At 39.9% G+C, this 17,136-nt stretch overlaps 1 protein-coding gene across 1 annotated transcript in view; it reads left to right on the top strand.

The window, feature by feature from the left end:
- Window positions 1–17,136, top strand: part of LOC133089549 (zinc finger protein 709-like) — a 121,019-nt gene that overhangs the window by 20,772 nt on the left and 83,111 nt on the right. The window lies entirely within an intron of this gene.

Raw genomic sequence — 17,136 nt, forward strand, 5'->3', positions numbered from 1 at the left:
TTTATCATAAATGGGTATTGAATTTTGTTGAGGCTTTTTCTGAACCTTTTGAGATTATATGGTTTATATCCTTCAGTTTGTTAATATGGTGTATCACATTGATTGATTTGCATATAGTCAAGAATCCTTGCATTCCTGGGATAAACCACACTTGATCATGGTGTATGATCCTTTTGAAGTGCTGTTGGATTCTGTTTCCTAGTATTTTGTTGAGGATTTTTGCTTCTGTGTTCATCAGTAATATTGGCCTGTAGTTTTCTTTTTCTGTGACATCTTTGTCTGGTTTTGGTATCAGGGGTCCTCCCTCTGCTATGGTTTGGAAGAGTTTGAGAAGGAGAGGTGTTAGCTCTTCTCTAAATATTTGATAGAATTCTCCTGTGAAGCCATCTGGTCCTGGGCTTTTGTTTGTTGGAAGATTTTTAATCACAGTTTCAATTTCAGTGCTTGTGATTGGTCTGTTCATATTTTGTATTTCTTCCTGGTTCAGTCTCGGCAGGTTGTGCTTTTCTAGGAATTTTTCCATTTCCTCCAGGTTGTCCATTTTATTGGTATAGAGTTGCTTGTACTAGTCCCTCATGATCCTTTGTATTTCTGCAGTGTCAGTTGTTACTTCTCCTTTTTCATTTCTAATTCTGTTAATTTGAGTCTTCTCCCTTTTTTTCTTGATGAGTCTGGCTAATGGTTTATCAATTTTGTTTATCTTTTCAAAGAACAAGCTTTTAGTTTTATTGATCTTTGCAGTTGTTTCTTTCATTTCTTTTTCATTTATTTCTGATCTGATCTTTATGATTTCTTTCCTTCTGCTAACTTTGGAGGTTTTTTGTTCTTCTTTCTCTAATTGCTTTAGGTGTAAGGTTACGTTGTTTATTTCAGATGTTTCTTGTTTCTTCAGGTAGGATTGTATTGCTATAAACTTCCCTCTTAGAACTGCTTTTGCTACATCCCATAGGTTTTGGGTCGTCGTATTTTCATTGTCATCTGTTTCTAGGTATTTTTTGATTTCCTCTTTGATTTCTTCAGTGATCTCTTGGTTATTAAGTAGTGTATTGTTTAGCCTCCATGTGTTTGTATTTTTTACAGATTTTTTCCTGTAATTGATATCTAGTCTCATAGCATTGTAGTCGGAAAAGATACTTGATACGATTTCAATTTTCTTAAATTTACCAAGGCTTGATTTGTGGCCCAGGATATGATCTATCTGGAGCATATTCCATGAGCACTTGAGAAGAATGTGTATTCTGTTGTTTTTGGATGGAATGTCCTATAAATATCAATTAAGTCCATCTTCTTTAATGTATCATTTAAAGCTCATGTTTCCTTATTTATTTTCATTTTGGATGATCTGTCCATTGGTGAAAGTGGGGTGTTAAAGTCCCCTACTATGATTGTTACTGTCGATTTCCCCTTTTATGGCTGTTAGCATTTGCCTTATATATTGAGGTGCTTCTATTTTGGGTGTGTAAATATTTACAATTGTTATATATTCTTCTTGGATTGATCCCTTGATCATTATGTAGTGTCCTTCTTTGTCTTTTGTAATAGTCTTTATTTTAAAGTCTTTTTTGTCTGATATGAGAATTGTTACTCCAGCTTTCTTTTGATTTCCATTTGCATGGAAAATCTTTTTCCATCCCCTCACTTTCCGTCTGTATGTGTCCTTAAATCTGAAGTGGGTCTCTTGTAGACAGCATATATATGGGTGTTGTTTTCATATCCATTCAGCCAGTCTGTATCTTTTGGTTGGAGCATTTAATCCATTTACATTTAAAGTAATTATCGATATGTATGTTTCTATTACCATATTCTTAACTGTTTCAGGTTTGTTTTTTAGGTCTTTTCCTTCTCTTGTGTTTCCTGCCTACAGAAGTTCCTGTGACATTTGCTGTAAAGCTGGTTTGGTGGTGCTGAATTCTCTTAGCTTTTGCTAGTCTGTAAAGGTTTTAATTTCTCTGTCGAATCTGAATGAGATCCTTGCTGGGTAGAGTAATCTTGGTTGTAGGTTTTTCCCTTTCATCACTTTAAATATGTCCTGCCACTCCCTTCTGCCTTGTAGAGTTTCTGCTGAAAGATCAGCTGTTAACCTTATGGGGATTCCCTTGTATGCTATTTGTTGTTTTTCCCTTCCTGCTTTTAATATTTTTTCTTTGTATTTAATTTTTGATCATTTGATTAATATGTGTCTTGACGTGTTTCTCCTTGGATGTATCCTGTATGGGACTCTGTACTTCCTAGACTTGATTATTTCCTCTCCCATGTTAGGGAAGTTTTCAACTATAATCTCTTCAAATATTTTCTCCAACGATTTTTTTTTTTAAAACATCTTTTTTGAAGTATAATTGCTTTACAATGGTGTGTTAGTTTCTGCTTTATAACAAAGTGAATCAGTTATACATATACATATGTTCCCATATCTCTTCCCTCTTGCATCTCCCTCCCTCCCACCCTCCCTATCCCACCCCTCTAGGTGGTCACAAAGCACCGAGCTGATCTCCCTGTGCTATGCGGTTGCTTCCCACTAGCTATTTTATGTTTGGTAGTGTATATATGTCCATGCCACTCTCTCACTTTGTCACAGCTTACCCTTCCCCCTCCCCATATCCTCAGTTCCACTCTCCAGTAGGTCTGTGTCTTTATTCCCGTCTTTCCCCTAGGTTCTTCATGACCTTATTTTTTTTTCCTTAGATTCCATATATATGTGTTAGCATACGGTATTTGTTTTTCTCTTTCTGACTCACTTCACTCTGTATGACAGACTCTAGGTCCATCCACCTCACTGCAAATAACTCAATTTCATTTCTTTTTATGGCTAAGTAATATTCCATTGTTTATATGTGCCACATCTTCTTTATCCATCCATCTATTGATGGACACTTAGGTTGCTTCCATGTCCTGGCTATTGTAAATAGAGCTGCAATGAATATTTTGGTACATGACCCTTTTTGAATTATGGTTTTCTCAGGGTATATGCCCAGTAGTGGGATTCCTGGGTCATATGGTAGTTCTATTTTTAGTTTTTAAAGGAACCTCCATACTGTTCTCCATAGTGGCTGTATCAATTTGCATTCCCACCAACCGTGCAAGAGGGTACCCTTTTCTCCACAGCCTCTCCAGCATTTATTGTTTGTACATTTTTTGATGATGGCCATTCTGACCGGTGTGAGATGATATCTCATTGTAATTTTGATTTGCATTTCTCTAATGATTAATGATGTTGAGCATTCTTTCATGTGTTTGTTGGCAATCTGTATATCTTCTTTGGAGAACTGTCTCTTCAGGTCTTCTGCCCATTTTTGGATTGGGTTGTTTGTTTTTTTGATATTGAGCTGGATGAGCTGCCTGTAAATTTTGGAGATTAATCCTTTGTCAGTTGCTTCATTTGCAATTATTTTCTCCCATTCTGAGAGTTGTCTTTTAGTCTTGTTTATGGTTTCCTTTGCTGTGCAAAAAGGTTTTTTTTTTTAATCAGAACATTTTAAACCCCACATTTGTTTTATTTATTTTATTTTTTTGGCTGTGTTGGGTGTTCGTTTCTGTGCGGGGGCTTTCTCTAGTTGTGGCAAACGGGGGCCACTCGTCATCGCGGTGCACGGACCTCTCAGTATCACGGCCTCTCTTGTTGCAGGGCACAGGCTCCAGAGGCGCAGGCTCAGTAGTTGTGGCTCACGGGCCTACTTGCTCCACGGCATGTGGGATCTTCCCAGACCAGGGCTCGAACCCGTGTCCCCTGCATTAGCAGGCAGATTCTCAAGCACTGCGCCACCAGGGAAGCCCTGTGCAAAAGCTTTTAAGTTTCATTAGGTCCCATTTGTTTATTTTTCTTTTATTTCCATTTCTCTACGAGGTGGGTCAAAAAGGATCTTCCTGTGATTTATGTCATAGAGTGTTCTGCCTATGTTTTCCTCTAAGAGTTTGATAGTGTCTGGCCTTACATTTAGGTCTTTAATCCATTTTGAGTTTATTTTTGTGTATGGTGTTAGGGAGTGTTCTAAGTTCATACTTTTACATGGACCTGTCCAGTTTTCCCAGCACCACTTATTGAAGAGGCTGTCTTTTCTCCACTGTATATTCTTGCCTCCTTTATCAAAGATAAGGTGACCATATCTCTGGGTTTATCTCTGGGCTTTCTATCCTGTTCCACTGATCTATGTTTCTGTTTTTGTGCCAGTACCATACTGTCTTGATTACGCTAGCTTTATAGTATAGTCTGCAGTCAGGGAGCTTGATTCCTCCAGCTCCATTTTTCGTTCTCAAGATTGCTTTGGCTATTCGGGGTCTTTTGTGTTTCCATAAAAATTGTGAAATTTTTTGTTCTAGTTCTGTGAAAAATGCCAGTGGTTGTTTGTTAGGGATTGCATTAAATCTGTAGATTGCTTTGGGTAGTAGAGTCATTTTCACAATGTTGATTCTTCCAATCCAAGAACATGGTGTATCTCTCCATCTATTTGTATCATCTTTAATTTCTTTCATCAGTGTCTTATAATTTTCTGCATACATGTCTTTTGTCTCCATAGGTAGGTTTATTCCTAGATATTTTATTCTTTTTGCTGCAGTGGTAAATGGGAGTGTTTTCTTAATTTCCCTTTCAGATTTTTCATCATCAGTGTATAGGAATGCCAGAGATTTCTGTGCATTAATTTTGTATCCTGCTACTTTACCAAATTCATTGATTAGCTCTAGTAGTTTTCTGGTAGCATCTTTAGGATTCTCTATGTATAGTATCATGTCATCTGCAAACAGTGACAGCTTTACTTCTTCTTTTCCAATTTGGATTCCTTTTATTTCTTTTTCTTCTCTGATTGATTGCTGTGGCTAAAACTTCCAAAACTGTGTTGAATAATAGTGGTGAGAGTGGGCAACTTTGTCTTGTTCGTGATCTTAGTAGAAATGGTTTCAGTTTTTCACCATTGAGGACGATGTTGGCTGTGGGTTTGTCATATATGGCCTTTATTATGTTGAGGAAAGTTCCCTCTATGCCTACTATCTGCAGGGATTTTATCATAAATGGGTGTTGAATTTTGTCGAAAGCTTTCTCTGCATCGACTGAGATGATCATATGGTTTTTCTCCTTCAATTTGTTAATATGGTGTATCACATTGATTGGTTTGCGTATATTGAAGAATCCTTGCATTCCTGGAATAAACCCCACTTGATCATGGTGTATGATCCTTTTAATGTGCTGTTGGATTCTGTTTGCTAGTATTTTGTTGAGGATTTTTGCATCTATGTTCATCAGTGATATTGGCCTGTAGTTTTCTTTCTGTGTGACATCTTTGTCTGGTTTTGGTATCAGGGTGATGGTGGCCTCATAGAATGAGTTGGGGAGTGTTCCTCCCTCTGCTATATTTTGGAAGAGTTTGAGAAGGATAGGTGTGTTAGCTTTTCTCTAAATGTTAGATAGAATTCACCTGTGAAGCCATCTGGTCCTGGGCTTTTGTTTGTTGGAAGATTTTTAATCAGTTTCAATTTCAGTGCTTGTGATTGGTCTGTTCATATTTTCTATTTCTTCCTGGTTCAGTCTCGGCAGGTTGTGCATTTCTAAGAATTTGTCCATTTCTTCCAGGTTGTCCATTTTATTGGCATAGAGTTGCTTGTAGTAATCTCTCATGGTCCTTTGTATTTCTGCAGTGTCAGTTGTTACTTCTCCTTTTTCATTTCTAATTCTATTGATTTGAGTCTTCTCCCTTTTTTTCTTGATGAGTCTGGCTAATGGTTTATCAATTTTGTTTATCTTCTCAAAGAACCAGCTTTTAGTTTTATTGATCTTTGCTATCGTTTCCTTCATTTCTTTTTGATTTATTTCTGATATGATTTTTATGATTTCTTTTCTCTGCTAACTTTGGGGTTTTTTTGTTCTTCTTTCTCTAATTGCTTTAGGTGCAAGGTTAGGTTGTTTATTTGAGATGTTTCCTGTTTCTTGAGGTAGGATTGTATTGCTATAAACTTCCCTCTTAGAACTGCTTTTGCTACATCCCATAGGTTTTGGGTCGTTGTATTTTCATTGTCATCTGTTTCTAGGTATTTTTTGATTTCCTCTTTGATTTCTTCAGTGATCTCTTGGTTATTAAGTAGTGTATTGTTTAGCCTCCATGTGTTTGTATTTTTTACAGATTTTTTCCTGTAATTGATATCTAGTCTCATAGCATTGTGGTCGGAAAAGATACTTGATACGATTTCAATTTTCTTAAATTTACCAAGGCTTGATTTGTGGCCCAAGATATGATCTATCTGGAGCATATTCCATGAGCACTTGAGAAGAATGTGTATTCTGTTGTTTTTGGATGGAATGTCCTATAAATATCAATTAAGTCCATCTTGTTTAATGTATCATTTAAAGCTTGTGTTTCCTTATTTATTTTCATTTTGGATGATCTGTCCATTGGTGAAAGTGGGGTGTTAAAGTCCCCTACGATAATTGTGTTACTGTCGATTTCCCCTTTTATGGCTGTTAGTATTTGCCTTATGTATTGAAGTGCTCCTATGTTGGGTGCATAAATATTTACAATTATTAAATCTTCCTCTTGGATCGATCCCTTGATGATTATGTAGTGTCCTTCTTTGTGTCTTGTAATAGTCTTTATTTTAAAGTCTGTTTTGTCTGATATGAGAATTGCTACTCCAGCTTTCTTTTGATTTCCATTTGCATGGAATATCTTTTTCCATCCCCTCACTTTCAGTCTGTATGTGTTCCTAGGTCTGAAGTGGGTCTCTTGTAGACAGCACATATACGGGTCTTGTTTTTGTATCCATTCAGCCAGTCTATGTCTTTTGGTGGGAGCATTTAATCCATTTACATTTAAGGTAATTATCAATATGTATGTTCCTATTCCCATTTTCTTAATTGTTTTGGGTTTGTTTTTGTAGGTGTTTTCCTTCTCTTGTGTTCCTTGCCTAGAGAAGTTCCTTTAGCATTTGTTGTAAAGCTGGTTTGGTGGTGCTGAACTCTCTTAGCTTTTGCTTGTCTGTGAAGGTTTTAATTTCTCCATTAAATCTGAATGAGATCCTTGCTGGGTAGAGTAATCTTGGTTGTAGGTTTTTCTCCTTCATCACTTTAAATATGTCCTGCCACTCCCTTCTGGCTTGCAGAGTTTCTAATGAAAGGTCAGCTGTTAACCTCATGGGGATTCCCTTGTGTGTTATTTGGTTTTTTTCCCTTGCTGCTTTTAATATTTTTTCTTTGTATTTAATTTTTGATAGTTTGATTAATATGTGTCTTGGCGTGTTTCTCCTTGGATTTATCCTGTATGGGACTCTCTGTGCTTCCTGCCCTTGATTAACTATTTCCTTTCCCATATTAGGGAAGTTTTCGACTATAATCTCTTCAAATATTTTCTCAGTCCCTTTCTTTTTCTCTTCTTCTTCTGGGACCCCTATAATTCGAATGTTGGTGCGTTTAATGTTGTCCCAGAGGTCTCTGAGACTGTCCTCAGTTCTTTTCATTCTTTTTTCTTTATTCTGCTCTGCAGTAGTTATTTCCACCATTTTATCTTCCAGGTCACTTATCCGTTCTTCTGCCTCAGTTATTCTGCTATTGATCCCTTCTAGAGTATTTTTAATTTCATTTATTGTGTTTTTCATTGTTGCTTGGTTCCCCTTTAGTTCCTCTAGGTCCTTGTTAAACGTTTCTTGTGTTTTCTCTATTCTATTTCCAAGATTTTGGATCATCTTTACTATCATTATTCTGAATTCTTTCTCAGGTAGACTGACTATTTCCTCTTCATTTGTTAGGTCTGGTGTGTTTTTTACCTTGCTCCTTCATCTGCTGTGTGTTCTTCTATCTTCTCATTTTGCTTATCTTACGGTGTTTGGGGTCTCCTTTTCGCAGGCTGCAGGTTCGTAGTTCCTGTTGTTTTTGGTATCTGTCCCCAGTGGCTAAGGTCGGTTCAGTGGGTTGTGTAGGCTTCCTGGTGGAGGGGACTAGTGCCTGTGTTCTGGTGGATGAGGCTGGATCTTGTCTTTCTGGTGGGCAGGTCCACGTCTGGTGGTGTGTTTTGGGGTGTCTGTGGCCTTATTATGATTTTAGGCAGCCTCTCTGCTAATGGATGGGGCTGTGTTCCTGTCTTGCTAGTTGTTTGGCATAGGGTGTCCAGCACTATAGCTTGCTGGTCATTGAGTGAAGCTGGGTCTTGGCGTTGAGATGGAGATCTCTGGGAGATTTTCACCATTTGATATTATGTGGAGCTGGGAGGTCGCTTGTGGACCAGTGTCCTGAAGTTGGCTCTCCCACCTCAGAGGCACAGCCCTGACTCCTGGCTGGAGCACCTAGAGCCTTTCATCCACACGGTTCAGAATAAAAGGGAGAAAAGAAAGGAAGAAAGAAAGGAAGAAAGAAAGAAAGAAAGAAAGGAAAGAAGGAAGGAAGGAAGAAAGGAAGGAAAGAAAGAAGATAGAATAAAATAAATTTATTAAAATAAAAGATAAAAAATGATTAAGAAAAAAATTTTTTTAAGTCAAAAAAAAAAAAAAAACGGATGGACAGAACCCTAGGACAACTGGTAAAAGCAAAGCTATACAGAGAAAATCACACACAGAAGCATACACATACACACTCACAAAAAGAGAAAAAGAGAAAAAAAATATATATCTTTGCTCCCAAAGTCCACCTCCTCGTTTTGGGATGATTCGTTGTCTATTCAGGTATTCCACAGTACATCAAGTTGATTGTGGAGATTTAATCTGCTGCTCCTGAGGCTGCTGGGAGAAATTTCCCTTTCTCTTCTTTGTTCGCACAGCTCTCGGCGTTCAGCTTTGGATTTGGACCCGCCTCTGCGTGTAGGTCGCCTGAAGGCGTCTGTTCTTCGCTCAGACAGGACAGGGTTAAAGGAGCAGCTAATTCGGGGGCTCTGGCTCACTCAGGCCGGGGGAAGGGAGGGGCACGGAATGCGGGGTGAGCCTGCGTTGGCAGAGGCCAGTGTGACGTTGCACCAGCCTGAGGCGTGCCATGCGTTCTCCTGGGGAAGTTGTCCCTGGATCACGGGACCCTGGCAGTGGCGGGCTGCACAGGCTCCCAGGAGGGGAGGTGTGGAGAGCGACCTGTGCTTGCACACAGGCTTCATGGTGGCTGCAGCAGCAGCCTTAGCGTCCCATGCCCGTCTCTGGGGTCCGCACTGACAGCCGCGGCTCGCACCCGTCTCTGGAGCTCCTTTAAGCGGCGCTCTTAATCCCCTCTTCTCGCGCACCAGGAAACAAAGAGGGAAGAAAAAGTCTCTTGCTTCTTCGGCAGGTCCAGATTTTTCCCAGGCTCCCTCCCGGCTAGCTGTGGTGCACTGGTCCCTTCAGGCTGTGTTCGCACAGCCAAGCCCAGTCCTCTCCCTGGGATCCGACCAAAGCCCGAGCCTCAGCTCCCAGCCCCCGCCAGCCCCGGCGGGTGAGCAGACAAGCCTCTCGGGCTGGTGAGTGCTGGTCGGCACCGTTCCTCTGTACGGGAATCTCTCTGCTTTGCCCTCTGCACCCCTGTTGCTGTGCTCCCCTCCGTGGCTCAGAAGCTCCTCCCTCCGCCACCCGCAGTCTCTGCCCGCGAAGGGGCTTCCTAGTGTGTGGAAATCTTTTCTCCTTCACTGCTCCCTCCCACTGGTGCAGGTCCTGTCCGTATTCTTTTGTCTCTGTTTTTTCTTTTTTCTTTTGGCCTGCCCAGGTACGTGGGGAGTTTCTTGCCTTTTGGGATGTCTGAGGTCTTCTCCCAGCATTTAGTAGGTGTTCTATAGGAGCTGTTCTACATGTAGATGTATTTCTGATGTATCTGTGGGGAGGAAGGTGATCTCCGCATCTTACTCTTCCGCCATCTTGAAGCTCCTCCCTTTCTTTTATTCTTCTTCTTCTGGGACCCCTATAATTCGAATGTTGGTACATTTAATGTTGTCCCAGAGTTCTCTGAGACTGTCCTCAATTCTTTTCATTCTTTTTTCTTTATTCTGCTCTGCAGCAGTTATTTCCACTATTTTATCTTCCAGGTCATTTATCCTTTCTTCTGCCTCATTTATTCTGCTATTGATTCTTTCTAGGGAATTTTTAATTTCATTTATTGTGTTGTTCATCATTGTTTGTTTGCTCTTTAGTCCTTCTAGGTCCTTGTTAAACATTTCTTGTATTTTCTCCATTCTATTTCCAAGATTTTTGGATCCTCTTTTCTATCATTACTCTGAATTCTTTTTCAGGTAGGCTGCCTATTTCCTCTTCATTTGTTTGGTCTGGTGGATTTTTACCTTGCTCCTTCATCTGCTGCATATTTCTCTGTCTTCTCATTTTGTTTAACTTACTGTGTTTGGTGTCTCTTTTTCGCAGGCTACAGGTTCATAGTTCCCATTGTTTTTGGTGTCTGCCCCCGGTGTGTAAGGTTGGTTAAGGGTCTTGTGTAGGCTTCCTGGTAGAGAGGACTGGTGCCTGTGTTCTGGTGGGTGGGGCTGGATCTTGTCTTTCTGGCGGGCAGGGCCGTGTCCAGTGGTGTGATTTGGGGTGTCTGTGAACTTAGTATGATTTTAGGCAGTCTCTCTGCTAATGGGTCGGGTTGTGTTCCTGTCTTGCTAGTTGTTTGGCATGGGGTGTCCAGCACTGGAGCTTGCTGGCCGTTGAGTGGAATTGGGTCTTAGGGTTGAGACAGAGGTCTCTGGGAGAGCCCTCGCCAATTGATATTACATGGGGCCGGGAGGTCTCTGGTGGTCCAGTGTACTGAACTCAGCTCTCCCACCTCAGAGACTCAGGCCTGACACCAGGCCGGAGCACCAAGACCCTGTCAGCCACACGGCCGGGTACGTGGGGAGTTTCTTGCCCTCTGGGAAGTCTGAGGTCTTCTGCCAGCATTTAGTAGGTGTTCTGTAGTTGTTCCACATGTAGATGTATTTGCGGTGTATTTGTGCGGAGGAAGGTGATCTCCACGTCTTATTCCTCCGCCATCTCTACTGGATATCTGTCTTATATTTTAAAAGCTCTTAGTTTCATTGATTTTTTTTCTACTCTCTTTTTAGTCTTTTTCATTTATTTCCACTGTGATCTTTGTTATTTCCTTCATTTTACTAACTTTGGCATTTGCTTTTTCTTCTTTTTCTAGTTCCTTGATATGTAAAGTTAGGTTTTTGAGATCTGTTTTGTTTCTTGATTTATCACTATCACTATCACTCTTGGAAATGCTTTTGCTGCCTCCTGTAAGTTTCAGTGTGTTGCACAATAGTCCCCCTTTATCTGCAGTTTTGCTTTCTACAGTTTCAGTTACCTGCAGTCAACTGTGGTCTGAAAATATTAAATGGAATATTACAGAAATAAACATTTTTAAAATACTTTAAACATTTTTTAAAATAAACTTTTGAATTGTGCATTGTCCTGAGGAGTGTGATAAAACTTTGTGCCATCCTGCTCCATCTTGCCTGGGATATGAATCATCCCTTTGTTCGTTGTATACACACTGTGTGTGCATGTGTATGTATAGGAAAAAACATAATATCTGTGGGGTTAATTACTATTCATGGTTTCAGGCATCCACTCAGTGTCTTGGACTGTATCCCTCACCGATAATGAGGTTCTACTGTATTTCCATTTCATTTGTCTCAAGGTACTTTTTTAAATTTCTCTTTTGATTGCTTTAACCTATTGGTTGTTCAGTATCATTTTTAATCTCCACATGTGAATTTTCCAGTTATCTTCTCATAATCGATTTCTACTTGTATTGCATTGTGGTCGGGAAAGATGCTTAATATGACTTTAATCTTCTTAAATTTATTAAGACTTGTTTTGTGGCCTAACATATGCTCTTCTCCTGGAGAATATTCCATGTGCCCTTGAGAAGATTGTGTATTCTGTTGCTTTTGGATGGAATGACTGGCCTAATGTGGCACTGAAGGCCAGTGTTTCTTTATTGATTTTCTTTCTGAATGATGTATCCACTGATGAAATTGGGGTATTAAAGTTCCTTTCTGTTATTGTATGGCTTTCTACTTCTCCCTTTAGATCTGTTAAATTTTGTTTTATATAATCAGATGTTCCTATTTTGAGTGCATAAATGTTTAGAAATGTTTTATTCTCTTTTTGGATTTATTCCTTTATCATTATATAATGACCTTTTTTGTCCCTTATAACAGTCTTTGTCTTAAGTCTATTTTGACTGTTACAAGTATAGCTGCCCCAGCTTTCTTCTGGTTTCCATTTGCATGGAATATTTTTTTTCCATCCTTTCAGTCTGTATGTGCACTTGTACCTCAGGTGAGGTTTTTGTAGGCAGTATATAGGTGCGTCTTTTTTTTTTAAATCCATTCAGCCACTCTGTGTTTTGATGGGAGAATTTATTATTTCTTTTACATTTAAAGTAATTATTGATAAGTATGTCCTTATTGCTATTTTGTTCACTGTTTTCTGGCTGTTTTGTAATTCCTATTTTCCTGTCTTCTTTGCTTGCTTAGATTCCTGTCTTTTTTGGTATGCTTAGATTCCTTTACCTTTATCTTTTGTGTATCTACCACAGGTATATCTCAGAGATATTGCAGGTTCAGTCCACTGCAATAAAGCAGTTATCACAATGAAGCAATTATCACATGAATTTTGGTTTCCTAGTGTATATAAATCTATGTTTACCCTATATTATGGTCTATTAAGTGTATAACAGCATTATGTATAAAAAGTGTACATACCTTACTTTTAAAATACTTTAGAGCTAAAAAAATACCAACCATCATCTGAGCCTTCAATGAGTCATTGTAGTAACATCAAAGATCACTGATCACAGATCACCAAAACAAATAGTATAATAACTTAATAATTTGAAAGGAGAAAGGGGAATCAAGATGACAGGGTAGGAGGATGTGGAACTCACCTACCCATACAACACATCAAAAATATTTCTACAGTTCTCACAGAAAATTAACTGGAACCTGGCAGAAGAACGTTTTTTTTTTTTTTGGCCCACACCGCACAGCTTGCAGGAACTCAGTTCCGCAACCAGGAATCGAACCCACGCCCCTACAGTGGAAGTGCAGAGTCTTAACCACTGGACCACCAGGGAGGTCCCCAGAAGAATTTCTGTACAACCAAAGCCGCACAAAAGATCTCCACGTAACTGGGTAGGACAGAAAAAAAGACATCAGGTTGGGATCTGTGCCCTTGGGAGGGATCTGAAAGGAAGAGAAGGTCCACACGGGCAGCCCCTCACCTTGAGGAGCAAGCAGGTGGAGCCACAATCTGTGCGTCCCAGTCCTGGCGTCCTGCGGAGAGGAGACTAGCCCCCTTGGCTGCTTGGAGAACCACTGGGACAGTCAGAAGGGCTGGAGAAGCCAAGACGCTACTTGCAAGGAGTGTGCACATGCTGGCTTGTCAACAATCAGGGCAGAGAGAGCCTGGCACTGGCAGCTGCTGCCTCGCCACTCCTCAGTCTGAATTGGGCAAACAAACACCCTGGCCCTGTACACTCCACACCACAGCCTGGTGGGAGATCTGGGCCAACTGGGCCCTGGGAAAAGACTCGGTCTGGACACAAAGACAGACCAAGGGTCTTGGGTGTGATCTTGGTGAGGCAGCTGGAAGCAACCATTGTCCTTGCGCACACAGGGCAGCACCCCAGGAATCCCGGGCAGACAGGCCCTGGGAGAGGATTCAGTCTAGCTATGCAGAGACAGCCCGGAGAGCCTGGGGTGTGATCCGGCAGTGCAGCAGCAGACATTGTCTTGCGTACAGGAACATGCAGCAGCTCATCTCTCGTTCCCCATAACTGGTGATTCCCTATGCATAGGGCAAATGAGAACACCCACATCAAAGTGGGTAGAAGCTGAGGCACAGTCTTACCATAACCACCCTCCCCCTGCATGGCACCCCACCTTCAGGAAGGGACTCAAAACTCCAAGCTTCTTCTTGAGGAGCAAAGGGTTTAGACCCCACACTTGGCACCCCAGCTTTTAAGAGTCACACATGAAGACAAGCCCCCCAAACATCTAGCCTTTCAGGGGTGGGGGGCACAACCACACAGCATGTGGGATCCTAGTTCCCTGATCAGGGATGGAACCCACGCCCCCTGCAGTGGAAGGGCAGAATCTTATAACCACTGGACCACCAGGGAAGTCCCAAAACATCTAGCTTTGAAAACCAGTGGGGCTTGTGTCCATGAGACCAACAAGGCTATAAACTGAGAACAGTTCTTAAAGGGTCCTCTTTTCTAATGTTCCACCTGTTTATATCATTTTCAGACATACCTTATTTTATTGCGATTCACTTTATTGCACTTTACAGATAATGCATTTTTTGCAAGTTGAAGGTTGGTTGTAACCCTGTGTGAAGCAAATCTATCGGCACCTTTTTTTCAATAGCATTTGCTCACTTTGTGTGTCTGTCACACTTTGGTAATTCTCACAGTATTCCAAATTTTTGTTACATTTGTTATGGTGGTCTGTGATCAGTAATCTTTGATGTTACTGCCATCACTTGCTGAAGGCTCTGATGATGGTTAGCATTTTTAGCAGTATTTTTAAATTAAGGTATGTAGATTGTATTTTTATACATAATGCTAGTGCACACTTAATAGAGTACAGAATAGTATAAATATAACTTTTACATGCACTGGCAAACCAAAAAGTTCATGTGATTTGCTTTATTGTGGTAGTCTGGAACTGAACCCTCATTGTCTCCAAGGTATGCCTGTACCTTCTAATGAACTTCTTTTACTGTTTCTTGTAAAACCAGGTGTATTGATGTCAGAGTCCCTCAATTTTTCTCAGGAAGTATTTCTCCGTCACTTTTTTTCCTGAGATGCAACAGTCCTAGAGATTTTTATTACAAAGGCTTATCTGCTTTTTTATATTTTTTTATTGAAGTATAATTGATTTATAGTGTGTTCACTTCAGGTATATAGCAAAGTTATTCAGTTATTATATATATATTCAGTTATCTATATATATATATATTATTTTCCAGATTCTTTTCCCATATAGGTTATTACAAAACATTCTCTCTCACTTTTGAAGAATAATTTTGCTTGACACAGAGTTTTAGGATGGTGTTTTTTTACCTTCTGCACTTTAAACATTTCATTCCACTCTCGCTTGCATAGTTGGGGTTTTTTGTTGTTGTTGTTTTGTTTGTTTCTGGTATGTGAATGTTTACAGCAGCTTTATTCATAATCACCAAAACCTGGAAACAACTCAAATATCATTTGGTGAATGAATAAATTATAGTACATCTGTACAATGCAACCCTACTCAGCAATAAAAAGTAATGAACTGTTAATATGTGCAACACATGGATAAATCTTTTATATATATCTATATTTATTTATTGCTAAGTGAAAGAACCCAGATTCCAAAGGATAAATACAGTGTGATTCCAGTTATATTTCTTGCTTGCATAGTTTTCGAAAAGAGGTCTGATTTAATTCTTATCCTTGTTTACGTAAAACTAAGGTTTGTTTTTTCCCTCTGGCTTCTTTCAGAATGTTCCCTTTGTCTTTGATTTTTCTCCAGTTGAAAATGATGTGCTTGGCAGTGCAGTTTTTGGTGTTCTTTTTTTTTTTTTTTTTCATGCTTTGTGTTTTTCTTAGCTTCCTGGATCTGCAGTTTGCTGTCTATCACTAATGTTAGGAAAATCTCAGTGATGATTGCTTCACTTATTTTTTTTGTTCCTTTCTGCTTTTCTATCAGGTATTCTCATTGTGTGTATTTTACACCTGCTGTAATTGTCCCAAAGTTCTTAGATGTTGTATTCTTTGTTGTCTTTGCATTAGGCCCTGCTGAAACAGTCTCTTTTGAGGATAGGCCTTGTTAAGAATTAGCTATTTCAAAATAGCTTCTTTCTGTCTTTCCAATTTTGGAAACAGTGGTTTGCTCTGTGTCTTCAGTTCTTTGCTTTTTTTCTTGTGAGGTTAGGAAGGATGGTTTCTAAGTTCATTATACAAAGAACAAGAAAAGAGAAGTCTCTGACTCCAGTTTTTTATGTTTGACTGCTGACAGCTTTGAAGCCTCATCCCTCCTTCCTCCTCTTGTGACCCACATGTATCCATGATGATAGGAAAGCCGTAGTTCCCTTCCTTTGACAGTGACAAGAGATTCAATTCATGCCTGCTCCTGCCCTTGTATGTGAACTCTCTCTTCAGTCCACCCACAACCTCAACTAAAAAATAAGTCCATGTACTTTTCCTTGCACTCTCAAGCCATTTCATGCCTTCTTGAGAGGCCTGCCTTACTCCCCAGAGACATCAGTTATGGAAGTAATAAACCCTTTTGTACACTATTGGCAGTGTGTGGTGTCATCAACTTACATATTCCTATACTTGGGGCTGGGCTGTTATGCTTCTGTGCACCATATGGGAGCTCAGAAATGAGAGATGTTGGGAGGATTGCCTCTGGAGTGGCTGGCCAGGAAACTTCCACCTGAAATTAGAGAATGGAGGTTTTACATTCTTTGGAGGAAAGCGCTGTGAATCCTTTATGTGTTATATAATCATGGGCAGATTCACCATCAGACCTTTGTGGAGTGTTGTGAATTCCTGTGCAATATGCAGCTCTTAACCTGTTCCTCAAGGTTATTTAGCAACGGCTTTGACCAAAAAGAAATGTTTTAGTACTTTATCATTTCATTATATGTGCCTGTGTGTGCTAAAAACTAGTGAGAAGCAGCCCTGAGGCTCATTGTGTATAGGGTTTTGTGGAGGTCTAAGTAGTTGTGTCTTTTTAGCATGTCATATCATGCAAAGTTGTCTGAGCCTTAACTTCTGAATAACTAACTAGCTCCATGAATGGGACAGAGAGAGAATGGAGAAACTGAGTCTGCAATAAATTTTACACAAGCTAAAAGTACTACTTCTTTACAAGAATATTTTAATCTAGCCAGTTGCACCTGGCTATTTCTAATCACCTGGAGTAATTCTCAGGCCAGTATGGCAAACTGATCCTTGTCACAAGTTGGATTTCCACAGGCCTCCTGGACTCTCATGTTTGGTGATGAGAATAGAAGAAAAAGCTTCCAGTTCTTCACTGTGTTTTATTCATTAAAAGCTCCTGCAGATTTGACCTCATACATCATGGAGTGTACTGAGTTAAATGGTGTGTAATAACAAAGGAGATTAGTTTTTCTCACAAGAGATTGATGTGTTTAAAATGATATTTGATTCATTTGTGTAGCATTTCTCTCATTTCTCCAAGGTGCTCTAGACCCTGACATCAGAGAGCAATAACA

This window comes from Eubalaena glacialis, chromosome 4 (assembly GCF_028564815.1).
Source record: "Eubalaena glacialis isolate mEubGla1 chromosome 4, mEubGla1.1.hap2.+ XY, whole genome shotgun sequence".
In the NCBI taxonomy this organism is placed as follows: Eukaryota; Metazoa; Chordata; class Mammalia; order Artiodactyla; family Balaenidae; genus Eubalaena; species Eubalaena glacialis.